Here is a 21435-nt window from a genome sequence, read left to right as displayed (position 1 = left end):
AATTCATGTGCATAATAAGATTAGGGTGGGGCAACCAGCCTTCCCAGTGTGCTATGTAAACATCATACCTGATTGAACCAATCTGTGAGCCCTATGTAAATCAGACACCACCTCCTCAAGCCTGACTATAAAATCCGGTGCATCCACCACCCGCCGGTCTTTCTTCTCAGAAGTTCCCCTCTCTTACTAGAGAGAGAGAGCTGTTTTCCTTTTTCCTTCTTCTGCCTATTAACCTGTGCTCGTAAACTCCCTGTGTGTGTCTATGTCCTGAATTTTCCTGGTGTGAGAGGATAAACCCCTGGTGTATACCCCAGAAAACAGCCACTTCAAGTGAGAACTCACTCACTGTTCACCCCCATGATCCAATCACCATCGACCGGGTTCCTCCCCTGACACAAGGGGATTAAAATTCCACATGAGGTTTGAGTAGGGGCACAGAGCCAAACCATATCAGAGGGTGAAGAGTAGGTAAAGTTGCAGCTCTCCTGCACCTTGCAGGGAAAGGCCATATAACACATGGTTACAAGCACAAACTAGGACTGGACTGCAGGTGTGTGAGCCCCAGCTTTGCTATTGAGTGACCCCCAGCAAGTTATTAAACTGTGCCTCAGTTTTTTTGTTTGTGAAATGGTGGTAATAGTATAAGCCACCTCTCATGGATGATGTGAGGATTAAATAAAATAACAAATGTTGACAGGCACAGTGGTGTGCACACCTGTAATTTTAGCACCTTGGGAGGTGGAGGCCCGAAGTTTACTTGAGGTTAGAAGCCTGAGACCTGCCTGGCCAACATAGGGAAACCCCATCTCTGCTAAAAATACAAAAAAAAAAAAAAAAAGCCAGGCGTGGTGGCTCACCCTTGTAATCCCAGCACTTTGGGAGGCCGAGGTGGGCAGAGTTTGAGACCAGCCTGGCCAATATGGTGAATCCCCATCTCTACTAAAAATACAAAAATTAGCGGAGCGTGGTGTTGAGCACCCGTAGTCCCAGCTACTCGGGAGGCTGAGGCAGGAGAATCACTTGACCCTGGGAGGCGGAAGTTGCAGTCAGCCGAGATTGCGCCGCTGCACTCCAGCCTGGGCGATGGAGTGAGACTCCATCTCAAAACAAAACAAAATAAAACAAACAAACAAACAAATTAACCAGGCGTGGTGGCACACACCTGTAATCCCAGCTATTCAGGAGGCTGAGGCATGAGAATCATTTGAATCCAGGAGGTGGAGGTTGCAGTGAGCCGAGATTGTGCCATTGCACTCCAGCCTGTGCGATAGAAAGAGATTCTGTCTGCAACAAAGAACCAAAAACAAATATAAATCACTTATAACAGGGTCCGGTCTGAAATAAGTAGTATGTAAGTATTTTAAGTATTAACTAATATTATTATAATTTATCCTCATATAGTAACATATCAAATATTTTCAATCAGTGATGCAATATGAATAAAATGAAATGATGCAGTAGTTACAGAGCTGAGAGAAACTGGTACTAATTTTTATTGACTGGTCAGGGAAAGCTTCACAGAAAAGGTGAACTTTCAGCTGACACCTGAGTACCATGATCTGGAGGTAAGAGTGTCCCATGCGTATGGAACAGCAAATGAAACTTCCCAGAGGATAATCCGAGAGGGGGGATTTCAGGAGTGGAGTCACGTCATTGAAGTTCCTTAGTCCTGGTAAGTGTGGATTTTATTCTAAATGTGGTGAAATGCCCCTGAGAGGTTTTGAGTAGCAGATGAAATTCCATTTTTAAAAGTCACTGGCAAGTCAAGTAGTGTACTGTGGTTACATGTTTTTCCCCTTATACCTCATTTTGTTTTTCCTGCAGTTAATTCCTGCATTATTTCCTTTTATTTACTTACCTTACTGTATATTTGTTATGAATTATTTCCAATTCCCAACTTCCTGACAGCCTCTCAATGTAATTTTGCTTAGGTTAGATATATCTGACAGTTCGTTTTCTTTTTTTTCTCTGTACTCTTTCTGCCACCATTCTCATTCTTGCACTAATTTGTGCTGGTTTCTCTCTGAGCCAGCTGCACAGCTGCCTGCCTAAGACTTCCTCTTGGCATCTTTTACCCTCTCTCTGTGTTACATCCCCGGTTTTCTGAATCTTGTGGTGTTCTCCTTTTTACTTACTTCCTCATTTGTGTTGCACATATGCTCCAGTTGTTTTTAGATTAAGAGCACATGAGAGGTAGATGTTTTGATTCTTTACATACCTGACTTTTTGTTCTACTTTTGCTCTAGGTTAATACTTGATTTTGAATAATATCCTAGGTTAGAAATGGTTTTTCACCAGAATTTTAAGGGAATTGCTTTACTGTTTTCTAGTTTCCTGTGTTACTGATGAGAAGTCCAAAGGGGCTCGTATTTCAGGTCCTTTTTATGTGTAACCTATTTTTTGTTCCTTGAGGTATTCAGGGTCTCTTTTTATTGCTAATTTGGGGAGCTTTATCATAACATGGGTCCTTAGTCATTCATCCTAGAAAATTTTCTTTTCCTATATCTTTACTGATTTCTTCTCCTCTGCTTTCCCTCTTTTCTCGTTCTTAAACTTCTATTTGTTTAATATTAGACCTCCTTGATTGATCCTCTAATTTAATTTTTCTCTCCTAGTGTCCAATTTTTGAGGTGGGAGAAAGACTTCATCAATGTTATCTTTCAACCTTTCCCTTGAATTTAAAAATTTTACTCTTCATATTTCTTCTGATTAATCCTTTAAAAAAATAGCATCCTGGGCCGGGCATAGTGGCTCACACCTGTAATCCCAGCACTTTGGGAAGCTGAGGGGTTGGATCACCTGAGGTCAGGAGCTCAAGACTAGTCTGGCCAACATGATGAAACCTTGTCTCTACTAAAAATACAAAAACTTAGCCAGGCGTGATGGTGGGCTCCTGTAGTCTCAGCTACTTGGGAGGCTGAGGCAGGAGAATCACCAGAACCTGGGAGACGGAGGTTGTAGTGAGCTGAGATTGTGCCATTGTACTCCAACCTGGGTGACAGAGCAAGACTCCACTTCAAAAAAAAAAAAAAAGAAGAAGAAGAAAAAGAAAAAAAGAAAAAAAGGGCTCTGTTCCACTGAGACTTCAGTGCTGAGCACAGAGGGATGCTACCTCCAAATTCCAAACACGTTTGACAAATCTAAAGAACTTTCTAAAGGATGACTAAACTAATTCTGCAAGCTTTAGCCTATAACTTATCTCCATTGTATATTTAATAGAAGACTGGCGATTGAACAGAAAGGAAATAAGAGTATTTGGAAATAAAAAATTGCCAGCCAATCAAGGAGAGCTTGGCATTTCTGGAAACTTCTTTACCCTGGAAGAGGTAAACAAGTGATTCTCCCATTCTCCCATCATAGCATTCACTAAAAATTAAGTGAGAAGTGCTTTGCCTAGAGGATCTGTAGCTTGCGAACACTTGACTTGTGCCACTGGTGTATGGGACATAGCAGTGTCAGCTCTCCCCTGGGACAGTCCAGGCTGGCTGGTGCTGCCTGTGGTTAGAGTCAAGAGAGGGGTCTTCGGTGGGTGCAGTTTGCAGTTCCAGAGTTTAGTAGGGCAAAGATGTCATGAACTATGTGAACTCTGAGGAAAGGTGTCATAGAAACACCTCAAAAGGACGCTGTCTAAGAAGGCTGCTTGCTGGGGCAAGGAGACCCCAGGGTTCAGAGGCTGTGTAGGGTATAATGCCAGAGCTGTGGTTGAAGGAGAATCCTTAGAGGTGAGACAGAATGTGCATCATTGCAGTGGGGCTATGCAAGGCAGTGGTCTCCATTGGAGGTGGGAACAAGGGGGAGGGGAGGTTGTAAAGAATCCGTAAGTGACCATGATGCAATAGAAAGCCAGAATTTGGGCATTTGCCATAGGAGAGGGTCCCCCGTGCCAGATTATAATGGTCACGGACCAATGAGATTGTTAACCATTTCCTCTAATTCATGATCCACACTTAACTCCGTGAGTCCTGGAAACAGCAGCTGGGGAGTGGAGAGGAAAGTCATGTGGGAGAGAGAAAACTTTCTTTACCCTTTTCATAAATGAGTTAATGAAGTAAACTGACAGTAGAAAGATAAATAGGAGAAAAGACATAGATGTATTTTGTGCATACACATGGGAGTCCCGTAAAATATGAGACTCAAAGAAAGGCCAGAGGATTGAAGTTTATGTAGTATTCCTGAGCTACAGAAAAGGAATCAGGGCTTGGGGCTTATTGAGGGGAGGAGGTGACAGGTTGTAGGAGGGTGAGGAGAGGAAGTGTATAGCAAGCATAGGTTGTCTTGTTATGCAGATTAAAAGTCTCTCAGGTGATAAAAGTTGTCTCAGAGTCCCCCATCAGAAGAATAAGTAATAGCCTGTGACAAGGTCTACCTGGGCAGGATGTCCAGTCTTCTCCCTGATGATAAAATCTTCCCTGGTTGATGAGATTCTTATCAAAAGTTTTTTTCTTTATAGATATCAATTTTGTTTACAAAAAGACAGTTTTTCAGAGCTACTCCTGTGTCTACAGTGTCTCAGAATAACTAACTGGAAATATGTCAAATAAGTATAATCTGATGTGGCATATTCTGGTCATATTTTGGGATGGTGTGTCCTGAGCTCCAATGCTGAAAAAACAGGAACCCCATTTCTGTTGGATGTGCCAACCTAAAATAATCAAAAGGATCAGAATCTAGTTTAAAGAGAGTTTATTCAAGTGCAAAGTTTAAGGACAAGTGCTAGGGAAACATGGATCCCAAAGAATGGAAGTCAGTGTTCTGAACTGTAGAAGTTTGGGATGGTTTATATAGAGAAAGTTTAGGTAAGCTTAACAGAATTTCAACATCTTTCTGTGTAAGGCTTAATGCCTGCTTACAATGATCTGATTAGTCAAGGTAGTCTTCTTCATTTGGGAAAGGCATATTTAACATTTCACGGGCCGGGAGCGATGGCTCACGCCTGTAATCTCAGCACTTTGGGAGGCCGAGGCGGGCGAATCATCTGAGGTCAGGAGTTCGAGACCAGCCTGGCCAATATGGTGAAACCCCATCTCTACTAAAAATTACAAAAACAAAAACAAAAACAAAAAAATTAGCCCAGCATGGTGGTGCACACCTGTAATCCCAGATACTTGGGAAGCTGAGGCAGGAGAATTGCTTGAACCTGGGATGTAGAGGTTGTAGTGAGCTGAGATTGCACCATGGCACTCTAGCCTGGGCAACAAGGGTGAAACTCCATCTCAAAACAAAACAAAACAAAACAAAAACCATTTAGCACTTAAAGTGTGACAGTCATGGGTTTGTATTTTTGTTTTTTCTTTTTCTTATTTTTTATTATTATTATTTTTTTTGAGACTGTCTCACTCTGTATTGCAGGTTGGCATGGCACAATCACAGCTCACTGCAGCTTTGATCTTGTGGGCTCAAGTGGTCCTACCTGACTAGCTGGGACCACAGTCATATGCCACCACGCCCGGCTAATTTTTTTTGTTTTTTATTTTTTATAGAGACTGGATCCCCCTTTTTCCCAGGCTAGTCTCAAACTCCTGGACTCAAACAATTCTCCTGCCTCAGCCTCCCAAAATGCCTGAATTACAGACATGAGCTACCGTGCTCATCCCACGGGGTCTTTTGTGTCATCTGGTGTGAGTTAGGTACAGGGCAATAAAGGAGGCAGTTAATCCATTAATCCATAACAAAGATCAGTGAAGGGGGAAGGTCTGATCTCTGGTCTCTCCTAGTCATTTACAGAACTAGAACGATGAGAAGAGAGTGAATCCATAACCTAAGAAGCAGAATTGCAAACATGCTATGTGACTCAGTTTCCAGGACTTAACTTCTCCCTTGGCATAATAAATAATTTTAGAGAATTTTGAAATTTTGTTTTCTTTTACAGATGTTACCACCCTCAGCTTGTTGGGGGCTGGTGGTGGTGGCTGCTCAGACAGTAAAGTATTGAATGCAATGTGAGGTCAAAGTTTTATTACAGATCATACTGGTCTTTTAAGTACTTGCAGCAAGATTTTCCTAATACTTAAAAGTGACTGGAAACTCAATAGGATCAGTGTGATCATCTCCAGATGGGGATGGTAGATTTTTGAAAGTGGGTATAAAGGGCAGTAATGAGAGAAAAATAAAACTATTCCTGGTCGTACTCTCCCAAGACAATGTCATTCAATGAATGGTTATATAGATTGGCATCAAAAGTCCCTTTTTTCAGCCTTCCCTTTGGAAGCACCTGGATCTTCTATTCTGAGCCTTTCTGAGATGAGGGAAAGGTGGCTTCTCATCAGTGTCTCCTTCTTTGTGCAATACAGTTTCAGTTCTTTCTAATCTACAGAGTTAGTTCCTTCTCTGCTATCAGCTTTCTAACTTTCAAAATGTTAATGTCACTCATTACCATGTTTCCCATTCTCTTTCTCTTATGGATTAAACTTTAAAAGACAATGGTATTAGTTTAGGTGAATATCTAAAAAGATGTGGAGAAAGGTTCATGTGTTCAGTCTGCCATGTTTAACTGGAGCCACTGGCAGATTTTTAAGGAAAAATAACATTCTAGGTTTTTCCAGCATTGCTATGTAGCTTGTCTATGTAGATCACCTTGCATTCTTCTCTTTCTCTCTTACAACTTGATTTTTTTCTTTTCTTTCTTTTTTTTTTTTTTGTTTTCGACAGAGTCTCACTTTGTCACCCAGGCTGGAGTACAGTGGCACGATCTCGTCTCATTGCTACCTCCGTCTCCCGGGTTCAAGCGATTCTCCCACCTCACCTTCCCAAGTAGCCGGGATTATAGGCATCTTATAACTTGATTTTTACTCATTTCATTATCATCCAAGAGGTGAAATTTAACTCAAAGCAAATGACTATTGCTTCAAATATAAATCTCAATCAGGGAGAAAAGCTTGTAACTTATAGTTGAACTGGGGTTTGGAGATGATTTGTGTTTTTAAAAATTATTCTGTCCCACATTTAACAGACAAGTGAAGATTTTAAAAATAATTTCTCTGCAATTTTTTATTTAGCAATTTCCAAACCTATTGTGTTAGGCAGGGTTCTCCAGGGAAATAGAACCAATAGGGCATATCTGTATCTATATTTATATCTTTATCTATATCTATAATCTTTCTAGCTCTCTATCTATCAAGAGATCGAGAGAGAAAGAAAGAGATTTATTTTAAGGAATTGGTTCACGTGATCGTGGGAGCTGGCAAGTCTGAAATCCATAGGGCAAGTTGGTCAGCTGGAAATTCTGGTAAGAGTTGATGTTGCAGTCATGAATCTGAAATTTGCAGGGCAGGTCAGGTACAGTATCTATTGCAATTGCAGTCCTGAGGCCAAATTCCTTCTTCAGGAAACCTGCATCTTTTTTGCTCTTAAGGCCTTCAACTAATTGGATGAGGCCCTCCTACATTGAGGGCCATCTGCTTCACTCAAAGTCTGCTGATTTAAATGGCAATCACATCTAAAAAATGCTTTCACAGCAACATTTGAACTTGTGTTGTCTAAGCAATTGGGCGCCATAGCTTAGCCAAGTAGACACATGAAATTAACCATCACACTTACTGTAGAGATGAAAGAACTACTATTTCAAAAAACAACTGTTTTTGAATCTGTCATTTATCAACTGATTCACCAATGGTTAACCTTTCTATATGCTTTCTCTTTCTCCCAAGTACTGAATCATATGAAAATAAATTATGGTTGCGATATTTCCTATCTAAATACTTCATATGGGACATTCTCCTCCATAGCACACCTAAGAAGATTAATATTAATTCAGTGAGATCACGTCATATCTAGTTCATATATAATTTTTCCCTAGTTGACCTCAAAATGTGTTTGTTTTGTTTACACATTACTCTTCATAGTTATGTCTCTTTTAATATGGATCAATATTTGTGTGTTTTTGCTGCTATTGTTTTTTAATGACATTGTCTGTTTTGAATAATTCAGGCTCATGGGCTGTTTCACATCCTGAATTTCTCTAATTTTATCTTTATGACTAGAGCCAGGCTCTACTTCTTGGCAAGAATACCACTGAAGTGAGGTTGTGTACTCCTAATTGCCTTGCATCAGGAGACACATGATAAGCATTGGTTCCTGCATTAGTCATGTTAAGTTTGGTCACTTGGTGAAGGTGGTGGCCACCATTTCTCACCCTTGTAAAGGGACATTTTCTCCTTTTAAATTAATATGTAATTTGTGGCACAAGACTTGAGGCTGTGTAAACATCCCATTCTCTGACAACCTTTCTTCTGATGACTTTAGCATTAATGGATCTAATTATATAATTCTGGGCACTGAGTAGCATTCTTGTGTAAAGAAGAGGTTCTCTTTCTCTGCCTCCTCTCATTATAATTTGTTACTGTTATTTTCTTACAAGTTACTAAGAATTACTCAAAGGCAGTATTTTTCAATAAATCATTGGTAATTTATGGTCTTCTCACTCTAGAAAAGGGAGGATGGGTCAGAAAACTGAGGGGGGAAAAAGGGAGGAAATGAGAATGTATATTATCGACATAATCGGTTGAAAATGTCTAGTGCTATAATCATGCCATCATGCAGATTAAAAAGTCACCTGTGAAAAATCAACTTGTATTGTTTTGTTTTGTTTGATTTTAATAAATCCTTATAGTGTATGAATAAAAATTAAATTGATTGATCGGTATCTTCACTAATGGCAGAGAAGGGAATGGACTGAGCAGATTCTGCTTTTCACTCTGATATTTGTTAAGTGCCCTGTGTGGTCTGAAGACCTGGGTTCTAGAACCAGCTCTCCCTCTGCAGGTGTGTTACTTCAGTCAAGGCAATCAATCTTCTTGATACTCAGTTTGCTTCTCTCTGATGTGAACATAAGAAATATACTTGAAGGCCGGGTATGGTGGCTTATGCCTGTAATTCTAGCACTATGGGAAGCCGAGGTGGGAGGATTACTTGGGCTCAGGAGTTTGAGACCAGTCTGGGCAACATGGCAAAACCCCATCTATACAAAAAAAAACAAACAAAATAATTAGGCAGTCATGGTGGCGCATGCCTGTAATCCCAGCTACTCAGGAGGCTGAGGCAGGAGAATCGCTTGAACCCGGGAGGCGGAGGCTGCAGTGAGCTGAGATTGCACCACTGCACTCCAGTCTGGGGGGCAGACAGAAACCCTGTCTAAAAAAAATATATATATATAATGTGTATCTATAATGTATATATAATGTGTATATATAATGTATATATAAAATGTATATATAATGTGTATATATAATGTATATATAAAATATATAATGTGTATATATAATGTATATATATAATGTGTGTATATATACACACACACACACACTTGAATGCTTCATGTCCCTTGCTCAGTGACAGCCCCGTCCTCTGCCTCTGCACAGTTGACCAAGGCTTCTCAGGCTACTCCTGTGTAGAAAAGAATTAAAGTAGGCCTGAGGCTGCTAGTCTTAGAAAGGCTTGCAAGGTTGGCCCTTGTCTGGTGTCTGGGAACTTGAATTTCTGGAGGGTTCTCACCATTCCCTGAGAAGAATGGCTCCCGATGCCTAAAATATTTGTACAAACGATGAAGTTTCTGCTGAACATCTGCTCCCTTCTGGGAGTCTGGAATTTTAGGATGTGCTAGGTAAGAGTGTTTACATGACAGCCCCACATAAAAACCTTGGGCATTGAGTGTCTAATGAGATTCCCTAGTAAGTAATGTTTTACACGTATTATCACAACTCGTTGCTGGAGGAGTTAAGTGCATCCTGTGTGACTCCACTGGGAGAGGACTCTGGGAAGCCCATGTCTGATTTCCCTTTCCCACACGCCTTTTCCTTTTGCTGATTTTTGCCTTGTAAAAAAAATTTTTTTTTTTTTTTTTGAGACGGAGTCTCACTCTGTTTCCCAGGCTGGAGTGCAGTGGCCCCATGTCGGCTCACTGCAGCCTCTGCCTCCTGGGTTCAAGCCATTCTCCTGCCTCAGCCTCCCGAGTAGCTGGGATTACAGGCACACACCAACACACCCGGCTAATTTTTGTATTTGTAGTAGAGACGGGGTTTCACCATGTTGGCCAGGATGGTCTTGATCTCCTGACCTTGTGATCCACCTGTCTCGGCCTCCCAAAGTGCTGGAATTACAGGCATGGGCCACCACGCCTGGCCATAATTTTTATACTGTAATAAATTATAGTTGAAAGTATTGAGTCCTGTGCATCATCTTAGAGAATCACCAAACTGCTTGCAATTTTCTCATCTGTAAAATGGGTTGCTATAGTAATGATGATATCTACCTTACAGGGTTGTTTTAAGTATGAAAAATGTGGTGAAATGTGTGTGAAACTAAGGGCCTGATGTAGGATGAGTTATACAGAGGGTGGTTATTATTATGGATTATATTAACTCTTCAGGTAAAAAACATCTTGTAACTGGGCAAGGTGGCACATGCCTGTAGTCCCAGCTACTTGGGGGACTGAGGCAGGTGGATTGCTTGAGCCCAGGAGTTCAAGTCTGCAGTGTGCTATGATCATATCTATCAGCAGCCACTGCACTCCAGCCTGGACAACATAATGAGACCCTGTCTCAAAAAAAAAAAAAAAAAAAAAATCTTTTGTTTGTGTGTACACTTATGTCTTTGTTGGAATAATACTGACACATTCACTCAAATTAACTCTCAAATCTTTGATGATTCATTTGATGGGAACAACAGGTTTACGTGCCAGCTTATCAGGACCCCTAGGTCTTTCTTTAAAGTGTGTATGTGTGTGTGTGTATGTGTGCGCATGTGTGCTAGTTTTCTTATCTAACAATGAAATCCTTTGGAAGGTTTACTTTTTCTTTACTATTTTTTTCATGCTTTCCTTTGATGTGCACCTGGCAATTTGTAGAGCCAGTATGTACTATGTACTACATATTCTACTGCAGAAAATTACAGAAGTGAGGAAGGAGCAGGAAGCAGATTTAGAAAGGAATGTTACAGTTTAACAAGTTGTGACTAATAGAAGCTATTAAAACGAAAGGTACCAACCCATCTTAAATATTCACTGCCTGTACAGCTATTTTTTCTATAACTGTTGTTCTTTGTCAGCTCTGGGGTGGATGGAATATTCCCGAATATTTTATTAAGTAATTCAGAGATCTTCCTAGATATGTGTATTAAAGATCCTGTGATGTATCTCTCTTGTAAATTGAGACTGGAATATATTGGGCTTACATTGTTGGGAAAAATGCCTGTCATCATCATTGGTGAAAAAGAGTTTCCATACCAGTTTTTTCTAAGTAGAGAGACAAATGAATCAGACTTTTGGAGGAGGTACATTTTAACTCACAGGAGGATCACACCAAGTCTGAACATCTAAAAAACCCTAGTAGAAAATTGGTTTTCCTGTATGCTGCTCTAGTGATCTGAGGAAAGGCCTCAAAAAAGCCAGTGGCCCTGTGATATTGTGAAATACATGTATTTGGTCTTTGTTCCTGTTTCCTGGCATATGATTACTAAAAATCCTTGAATCTCCAAAGGCTGTCTTTTTGTATGTTAGTGTTGACTGATAGCTTCACAGTGGGACTGGTCAAGTTAATCACCAATGGCCAGTAGTTTAATCAGTCATGCCTATGTAATGAAGCCTCCATGAAAACCTAAAAGGAATGGATCAGGGAGCTTCTAAGAAGTGTTTTTTACCTTCCCATGAGTCTCCTGTGCTGAACACGTGGAGGATCATGGGAAGGTAAACAAAAACTCATTCACATCTGGGAGGGTGACACATCCCCACTCCACGAGGACAAAAGCTGCTGTGCGCAGGACCCTTCCAGACTTTGACCTTCTTGTATCCCTTTCATTGGCTTTTATTTGTATTTTAAAAAATACCCTGAGTGATAAACTGGTAAATTTGTCTTCCTCAGTTCTGTGAACCACTCTAGCAAATTAATCAAACTCGAAGAGGGGGTCATGGCAACCCCACCTTGAAGCCTGTTGGTCAGAACTTCCAGAGACCTGAACTTATGACTGGTTGGAAGGACAGGGTGCTCTTGTGGGACTGAGCCCTCAACTTGTGGGATCTGATGCTATCTCTGGGTAGACAGTGTTGGAGCTGAATTAGAGGACACCTAGCTTGTGTCCGCTGCAGAACTGATTGCTTGCTTCCTGCTGGGGAGAAATCCCCATATATTTTGGGGTCCAGAAGTCTTCTATGTTGATTGTTTTTGTGTGAGAGCAGAGGAAAAATAGTTTGAGAGTTTTTCTGGAAACAGCCTCTCTTAGTATAGTGGTAGAAGCACTCAAAAAATAAAATATGCTACTCCAAAAATAAAAAATGAAAGTAAAAATAAAAATCTGGAGTGGTCAGTTTGCCAAGAGGATTTATGGAACATGTAAGGTCAAGCATTAATTCTCAGCCCTGCAGCAGGCCTCTAATGAAGCCATGCCACAGAGTGCAGTTTATAGAGAGGTGGAGTTCTGGTGGATTCATTCTTCTCTCTAAAATTATAAATAACTCAGCTTCCAAACAGGCCGTATTACCTCAAAAGGCCCACACACTTAATACAAATCTTCAACTTAACAATTATAACTGACATAGATTGAGATCTTCCTGGATGCTAAAATAGGCTTTACATGATTTATCTCATTTAATCCTCATAAAACTCTATTATTAATATTATTTTACAGATAGAGAAATGGAGGCACAGAGAGGGTAAGTGTATTTGTCCATTTTCATGCTACTAATAAAGACATACCCAAGACGGGGTAATTTATAAATAAAAAGAGGTTTCATGGGCTCACAGTTCCACATGGCTGGGAGGCCTCACATCATAGTGGAAGGCAAAAGGCACTTCTTACATGGTGGCGGCAAGAGAAAATGAGAACCAAGTGAAAGGGGTTTCCCCTTATAAAACGATCAGATAACGTGAGCTTATTCACTACCACAGAAACTATATGGGGGAACTGCCCCCATGATTCAATTATCTTCCACTGGGTCCCTCCCACAGCACATGGGGCTATAATTCAAGATGAGATTTGCATGGAGACATAGCTAACCCATATCAGTAAGTAATTAGATAAACCTTGCAAAGCTAGTAAGTGATATTGCTGGAATTAAATCTGCCAATGTCACTCCAGAGTCTATGTGATTTACTGGTGTGTTATAGGGTCCACCTATAAGCTTGATAACCTTATGTTAGAACAAATAACCATGACATATTCTGTTCAGTAGTTTGCATTTCCTTTTGACTTCTATAGGGGAGGAAGCTGAGGTTCAGGGACATTAAAGTGGGGTTTAGAGACATTAGGTGGTTTACCCAAGCTTTATCTACTAGATACTAGATAATTATCTATCTGATAATAAAGCTAGAACTTAAACCCAGCTGGACAATGAAGCTAGAGCTTAAAACAAAATCTTCTAATGAGCTCAGAACTCATGGCTTAATAAGATTTAGGAAAAGTCCTGGGGACATTTCACTGTCTATCCAGAAATGTGAAGAAGTTAGGAGAAAAGGCAAAGTATCTCATAAATAGATAAAGGCAGTTCAGTAAGTAGCCTGAATCAATAGCCATATTTAAAATATAATTTGGTTCTTTTGTGCCTAACACAATTGACTTTATGCTGGTATCTATTTTCTGCTCTCTCTCTTTCTGTCTCTCCGTATGTGTGTATGCATGTGTTATAAAATATATCAGCCCATTGATCAATTTTTAATTTAAGCAAAACATGGTAGATTAATATATTCAATCAATTTATTGAGTAGATATTTATCGAGGCTCACACATTTACCTGATTGTGTACTAAGCACTGGAAACCCAAAGAGAATGAAGTCACTGCCTAGACAGGTGGAGGCTGATACATAAAGGAGCAGGGTAATAATCAAGTGTCATAACTAGCCTATTACATGCAGTGTTAAACTAGCATCTCTACCATGCAAAACTCATGCTCTTGGGGATACAGGAAGACTTTCCAGAGAAGTACACAGGACAGGAAGGTGTTAGGAAACCAGTCAATTTCCAGGTCCTCGATCAGGTCACAGTGACTTGTGATTCTATTTTGAACATGGGTCTTAAATCTTTCTTATTTTGATAGCAAGAGTTTTAAACTTTTGATACTTGATATACTTCCTAAAATCAAATTTCAAATTCTAAAATTAAGTATTTTTGCCCCTAACTTGAACATAATCTTATAATACGTTAACATATGTTATTAATAATAAATAGGACCCCTGGAAGTCCAAGAGAGACATGAGGCTTATTTGGTATGTTAAAATCATACAGGAAGCGTTGTTAATTAAGAAATGGTGTTACACTTTCTTTGAGTTATATTTGTATGGATATGTTGTTAATATGTGTTCCAACATTGTATGAGATTCCTAAAAATCTGATATGGACATTTGGTGTGGTTGCTGGGTCCTCTACGAACCTAGGGAGCGCTGGCCGGTGTACCTTGCAGCCATTCATGTCAGTGCCAGTAGTGTCAGTCACTTGATGGTTCTTAGAAGAGTACTTGAGCTCTACTCTGTAGTGTCTGAAGTTGCTGGATATATACCTGCTATATATACTGTTGACTAGGGCGCTGCAATTCACTTACTGTCTTCTCATGGGGACCTTCCCCTTCAACTCTTCCCTCTTGGGTTTCACATCTTGTGTGGGGAGTTTCATTGTAGCAGTTTGCCTGAGAATACAGGTGAACCCACAGAACAAAGTGGACTTCGAAGGCATCTCCTTGGAGTGAGACTTTGCTTCTTTCTTTTTGCTAGCACCATCTTGCACCTTATCGTCATGAACTTGGTGGGCTGAATCATTCCCATTTATTTAATTGAAGAGTAAGAGACTGGAACAAAGTTCACTTTGATTTTCCTGCATAAGAGTTCTTGAGATAGCAGCTTGTTTGACACATGGATTTTCTTCAGATTTGTACTTACTACCAACTCTGATTTGGTACGCAAGTGGAGAGCCCAGAGAAGTTCCCTCTCTCTGTGTCAGAACAACTTTGTAACGAACATTTATTAACCTGACCTCTGCCTTCAATTAAGTGCAACCTTTTGCCTTCCAAATTAAAAAGTTCCACGTTACTCCAAAAATAAAAAATGAAAATAAAAATAAAGGGCTGATATGTCATGGTATATACAGTAAATTGCTTTATTCTGATGTTGTTTTTTTTTTTCTAAAAGCCTTTTGCAAATCCTAGAGTGCTGTGTCTTCAAGGAAATTCATGAAAAGAACCTTGACAAGTAGTCTTAAATACAGGTTTCTGATAACTTTGGAGATCACACCTTTGGATTGGTAAAAACATCCAAAGCTCATCAGGGCGAGGTGGTTCACACCTGTAATCCCAGCACTTTGAGAGGCCAAGATGGGTGGATCACGAGGTCAGGAGATGGAGACCATCCTGGCTAACACGGTGAAACCCCGTCTCTTCTAAAAATACAAAAAATTAGCCGGGTGTGGTGGTGGACCCCTGTAGTCCCAGCTACTCGGGAGGCTTAGGCCAGAGAATGACGTGAACCTGGGAGACGGAGCTTGCAGTGAGCCGAGATGGTGCCACTGTACTCCAGCCTGGGCAACAGAGTGAGACGTTGTCTCAAAACAAACAAACAAACAAACAGAAAAAGTCCAAAGCTCTAATGAAAAACTGATGCATTTATGCAGATTGCTAACCCAACATCAAGGAGAATGAGAATTACATGGGACTAAGTGGATGAAGGACTGAAATTATTTTTTTAAAGCGCTTTTTGTTTGAAACATTACTGATTTTTTTATGTTTTGTTTTCCAGACTCAAGGACATTTTTTTTTTTCTTTTGAGCTATATTTATAGCTTACAGCATTGGGGTAAAGTATACTTCTGTGGGCAAAATGGAAACATTTACCTTTCTTTCTACCTGAATTCTTCAGAATTTGGAAACTATTCATTAGTGTTCTTATTTTCTGGCAATATGGTTATTTGCATAAGTTCAATAAGGAACCTATTTTCGGCCAGCCACGGTGGCTCACGCCTGTAATCCCAGCACCTTGGGAGGCCTAGGCCAGTGGATCACAAGGTCAGGAGTTTGAGACTAGCCTAGCCAAAATGGTGAAACCCCGTCTCTACTAAAAATATAAAAATTAGCCAGGCATGATAGCAGGCACCTGTAATCCCGGCTACTTGGGAGGCTGAGGCAGGAGAATCGCTTGAATCATGGGCAGAAGAGGTTGTAGTGAGCAGAGATCGCACCACTGCATTCCAGCCTAGGCGACAGAGTGAGACTCCATCTCAAAACAAACAAACAAAAAAACAAAAAGCAAACAAACAAAAAGAGCCTATTTTCTTTTGTAACTGGACACATTGGAAACAGTGGTTATTTTACCAAGGCTTTCACTGCAATATCATTTTTTGAATGCAACCAGACTGCTTCAAGGGATTGATGTTGACTTTTTAAAGCCAGAATATTGACTTGGAAAAAGACAGGCCTGGTATCTTGCCCACACAATTCCTTTATAGGGTTTCTAACTTTGCAATAAGTAAAGAATGTCAGGAACCTCAAGATATTTTGGAGACATTGAAAGGAGAGAAATTCACCAATTCATACAGGTTTTATAGGCACAGTCTGATGGTGAATCCTTGCCTTGGTTTCATTGCCTCAAGAGTTTGTTTTTTTGACCCGGAATCTCACTCTGTCACCCAGTCTGGAGTGTGGTAGTGTCATCTTGGCTCACTGAAACCTCTGCTTCCTGGATTCAAGCGATTCTCCTGCTTCAGCCTCCCGAGTAGCTGGGATTACAGGCACATGTCGCTGCACCCAGCTAATTTTTTGTATTTTTGGTAGAGATGAGGGTTCACCATGTTGACCAGGCTGGTCTTGAATTCGTGACCTCAGGTGATCCACCCGCCTCGGCCTCCCAAAATGCTGGGATTACAGGCGTGAGCCACTGTGCCTGGCCCTTGAGAGGTTTCAAAAGTCTTAATCTGAGATTCCTTATGAAAAAGTTCCAACAAAGCCAACTTAAGAGCCATCCCTGCAGAAAATATATTTAAATATCGTCTGTTTTATCCCACAATGTTTGTTTTGCGCTGCAAGTCATTATCTCCTAGGTGTGGGTAATCCACTTTGAGAGGAAAATCCACACCTCATTGTGCCTAATTTGCTGCCACCTGTGTTTTGCAGGATCTTGCCAGTATTAGCTTCATTTTCTTTCAACTGGCAAAATTCTGATAAAGCATGTAGCTTCACAGTAGAGCAAAAAGAGTAATTTAATTGAAAGTCATGACTTTCAGGAGTCTAATGATGCTAATATTATATTTTCTTCTAGAGAGGTGTCTTTATTGTATGTAATTCCCTGAAGAAATGTAAAGATTTATGTAATTCCTATTGCTCTGACAGTTGTGCTCAATAGAAGCACTGAAGTAAAATAAAAATAACCTTTTTAATCTGTGTATTTCTGTTGCCCACCAAGATATTGAATTTTTTTCTTGGTCTTTGCTTTTGTTTATGTGAAAATATTTACATCGATATCATTTCTGTATATATCACAGAAAAGTTTTCAGTTGCTGGACATTTTATCCTACAATGATTTTTAGTTTAAGTTTAACGAATGTCTACATTCAGATTTGTTTTCACAACTATAGTCCTGCTAATCTGCCTTTGTTGAAAACTCAGTTTGTATAATAAATAAAAAAATCAAAGCAAAAAAAAAAAGAGCCTTTATGGTAAATCACCATTCTTACTGCACTTTAGCAGATAATCATGTCAGAGACTAAATTGACTTTGCAAATAAGTTAGTCTTATTATTATTATCTTTGTGGTAAAAATTGGGATGACTGTAGAAGATGAAATTATATTTCAGAAGAAAATTACACCATACTTGTTATTAGATTCTAGTCCTGACCATTGTTTTTTTGAGTTTTTATTATTTGCCTACAATTTGGACTGAATCCTGAATTCCTTCCTGGTTACGAGTCTCCAAACTCATGTTTCCCAATTTTTCTATTGTTTTTCTGACTTGGAATCACCAAGCCCTACAGGCTTTAGCTAGACAACTTGATACAAACTTTGGAAGAAATAATGACAGCAACTTAATATATGAGCAGCGTTCATATCAGCTGATGTATGGATTACTCAGAAAGTTTACTTGAACACCTGATTCAAACTATAATCCAGAAATATCTGTCAGATTGCCACTGCAATCTGAAGCTACTTCAGAGACTCTAGGAAAACTAGTTTATAGACAACTTCAGATGTTAATCTTTGTTTTTCTTTTGTTTTCATAGAAATGCCTTTTCTTAAATATCTGATTGCTTGATTCATGGGGAGGCCTGACTTTGGTGGAAGCCCATCTGCGACACCACTGCCTGAAATGAGAGATAACTGTTAACCATTTAATTGGACTGGCCTATTCTCACGATTGCAAGACTAGTTCAATGGCTTATTAAATAATCCACCCGCTAGGCACAGTAGCTCACACCTATAATCTCAGCACTTTGGGAGGCTGAGGTGGGCAAATTGCTTGAGCTCAGGAGTTCGAGACCAGCCAGAGCAACACGGTGAAACCCTGTCTCTACCAAAAATACAAAAATCAGCTGGGCACAGTAGCGTGTGCCTGTGGTCCCAGCTCCTCGGGAGGTGGATGTGGGAGGATTGCCTGAGCCTGGGAGGCAGAGCTTGCAGTGAGCTGAGATTATGACACTGCGCTCTAGCCTGGCCGATACAGTGAGACCCCATCTCAAAAAAAAAAAAAAAAAAAAAGATAATCTACCAACCCAGTTTCTCAACTGGGGAATGTTGGGCTCCTGCTCTCCTGTCTCTGGCCCTTCATTCTCCCTTGAGGCTGGCCATCGAGACTACAATCCCTCTTCCCCAAGGTGGGCCACAGAAACCAAACCCCTTTTCCCCAAAACCAACCATAAAACCTAAAAATAGTACTCTAACTTCCCCCACCCCCTGCCTGTCTGTGTAAGGCCATAAAGAAATTATCTGACTCACCTTGTCTGACTGTAGGTTATAAGACCCCCATTCCAGAGAGGGTCCAGCACCAGAAGGAAGAAATGCATGCTCAGAGAGGCGAGGAGGGTCCAGACAGACAGGCTGGGCTGGATTTCCCTGCCCAGTCTATTAGCATTAGACCATACGTTTTTTATCCAGTCATATTTCTACATGGCTCTACATGACTCTCCATACTAAGGGGGCTCAGGGTTTTGGCCTGGGCATCGCCTGTTGGGGAACAGAGTGAGTCATCCGCAGCTCATGGGTTTGCATCTGGTTCTTGTTGTAAAAGGCCCAAAGCCTGTTGGATGGCAACCCTGAGCCATCGTGGAATGGGGGTTCCAGTTAAACAAATAGATACGCAGACAGCCAAACTACCATCTTCTTGGTGCCAACGCTTGCACTGTGGTCAAAGACTTACCTAGCACGGACTGAACAAATCTTCCCATCTGTCACGTAAATGTCCCCAAGCAATGTTGAAGCACATGGCAGGATCGGCCCTGCTAGGTCCTGCTTGGTAGATAAGCAAATGGCTTCCTTGTGGTGTTTTTATTCTCTTTTGTCTCACTAACACTACAGCTTTGTGTTATCTATCTGATAATCTGTAATCGTAAATACATACAGGATTGTGTAATTTGTGTAAATACGTAATGACAGACTTCTGAAAACTCGTATTTTTTTACTCGGTGTCCATTTGAAACTGCTTTAGGTTCTGTGGCACATGAACCAATGGCATTTAAAAAACATACTCTCCTTGCTCTTAAAAAACAAACAGCTGGGCACGGTGGCTCACGCCTGTAATTCCAGCACTTTGGGAGGCCGAGGCAGGCAGATCACGAGGTCAGGAAATCAAGACCATCCTGGCCAACAAGGTGAAACCCTGTCTCTACTAAAAAATACAGAAATTAGCTGGGCCTGGTGGCGCGTGCCTGTAATCCCAGCTACTCGGGAGGCTGAGGCAAGAGAATAACTTGAACCAGGGAGCCGGAGGTTGCAGTGAGCCGAGATGGCGGCACTGCACTCCAGCCTGTCCACAGAGCGAGACATCTCAAAAAAAAAAAACAAAACAAAAAAACCGTCCATAAAATTTTTTGTATTTTTAGTAAAGACAGGGTTTCACCATAAAAATGGACAGTTTCCCCTGTATCTTTGGGTCTTCATTCTGAAGGCTCTTTTTTTTTTTTTTTTTTTTGAGACGGAGTCTCGCTGTGTCGCCCAGGCTGGAGTGCAGTGGCGCGATCTCAGCTCACTGCAAGCTCCGCCTCCCGGGTTCACGCCATTCTCCCGCCTCAGCCTCCGAGTAGCTGGGACTACAGGCGCCTGCCACCTCGCCCGGCTAGTTTTTTGTATTTTTAGTAGAGACGGGGTTTCACCATGTTAGCCAGGATGGTCTCGATCTCCTGACCTCGTGATCCACCCGCCTCGGCCTCCCAAAGTGCTGGGATTACAGGCTTGAGCCACCGCGCCCGGCCTGAAGGCTCTTGTATCACATAAAATTATGATCAAATAAATTTGTGTGACTTTTCTCCTATTAATCTGCCCCTGGTCAATGATTTTGAGTAACCTTCTGAAGAAGGTGATGGGGAAGTTTTCCCTTTGCTGCCACAAGGGATATATCGGATAAGTCAGTCTGTTTTCTTGAACATATGTCACATTCATAGGAAAAACACTTTTTCCAAAAGATTACTGTCTTCCCAAATACCGACTTTTTTTTTTTTTTTTTTTGAGATGGAATCTCACTATGTTGCCCAGGCTGGTCTCAATCTTCTGGACTCAAGCAAACCTCCCACCTCAGCCTCCCAGAGTGCTGTGATTACAGGCATAAGCCATCATGCCTGGCCCCATTTTCTCCTTTTGGTGTATGTATTTTGCTGGAGTGCAGTGGCACGATCTTGGCTCACTGCAAGCTCTACCTCCCGGGTTCACACCATTCTCCTGCTTCAGCCTCCCGAGTTGCTGGGACTACAGGTGCCCACCACCACGCCCGGCTAATTTTTTTGTATTTCTTTTTTAGTAGAGACGGGGTTTCACCATGTTAGCCAGGATGGTCTCGATCTCCTGACCTCGTGATCCACCCGCCTCAGCCTCCCAAAGTGCTGGGATTACAGGCGTGAGCCACCGTGCCAGGCCCTTTTCTCATTTTTAAAATTTACCATGTATTTACTAGAATTGGTTTATTTTCATGGGCGTATGTTGTGGATTCTACTATAAATAATGCACTTAATAATCAGGAATAAAACTTAAATCCTTTCTGTCTTGATTGTGGCCTTTTCTTTTTGCTATTAATTTCCTCAGCATAGATTAACCTGAACTCTTAAAAGCTACTTAGGTACTGGTGTAAAACAAAATGTTCTCCAAAGCAATCCAGTATATAATATCTGGATTTTAAGAAACTAGCCTCATTTAATTAGGATTCATTTCTCCTCTCAGAAGTTAAGCGATTCTATTACTGCAAAATGCAAAATTATAAGCTTAATTATTTTCCAGACAGGAAATGAAATTCTTAATCTTTTTATCCAGAATATTCAGGTGTTTGTCTCTCTG

General features: G+C 40.8%; 1 protein-coding gene and 1 pseudogene across 3 annotated transcripts in view; both read left to right on the top strand.

The window, feature by feature from the left end:
• The window catches only part of BCAT1 (branched chain amino acid transaminase 1), a 138479-nt gene that overhangs the window by 19464 nt on the left and 97580 nt on the right, over positions 1–21435 (top strand). The gene's annotated exons all lie outside the window — the stretch shown is intronic.
• Positions 14390–14730, top strand: LOC112634308 (annotated as a pseudogene).

Source organism: Theropithecus gelada, chromosome 11 (genome assembly GCF_003255815.1).
Source record: "Theropithecus gelada isolate Dixy chromosome 11, Tgel_1.0, whole genome shotgun sequence".
In the NCBI taxonomy this organism is placed as follows: domain Eukaryota; kingdom Metazoa; phylum Chordata; class Mammalia; order Primates; family Cercopithecidae; genus Theropithecus; species Theropithecus gelada.
The sequence above is the reverse complement of the archived record's forward strand: the minus strand, read 5'-3'. Positions and strand labels throughout refer to the sequence as shown.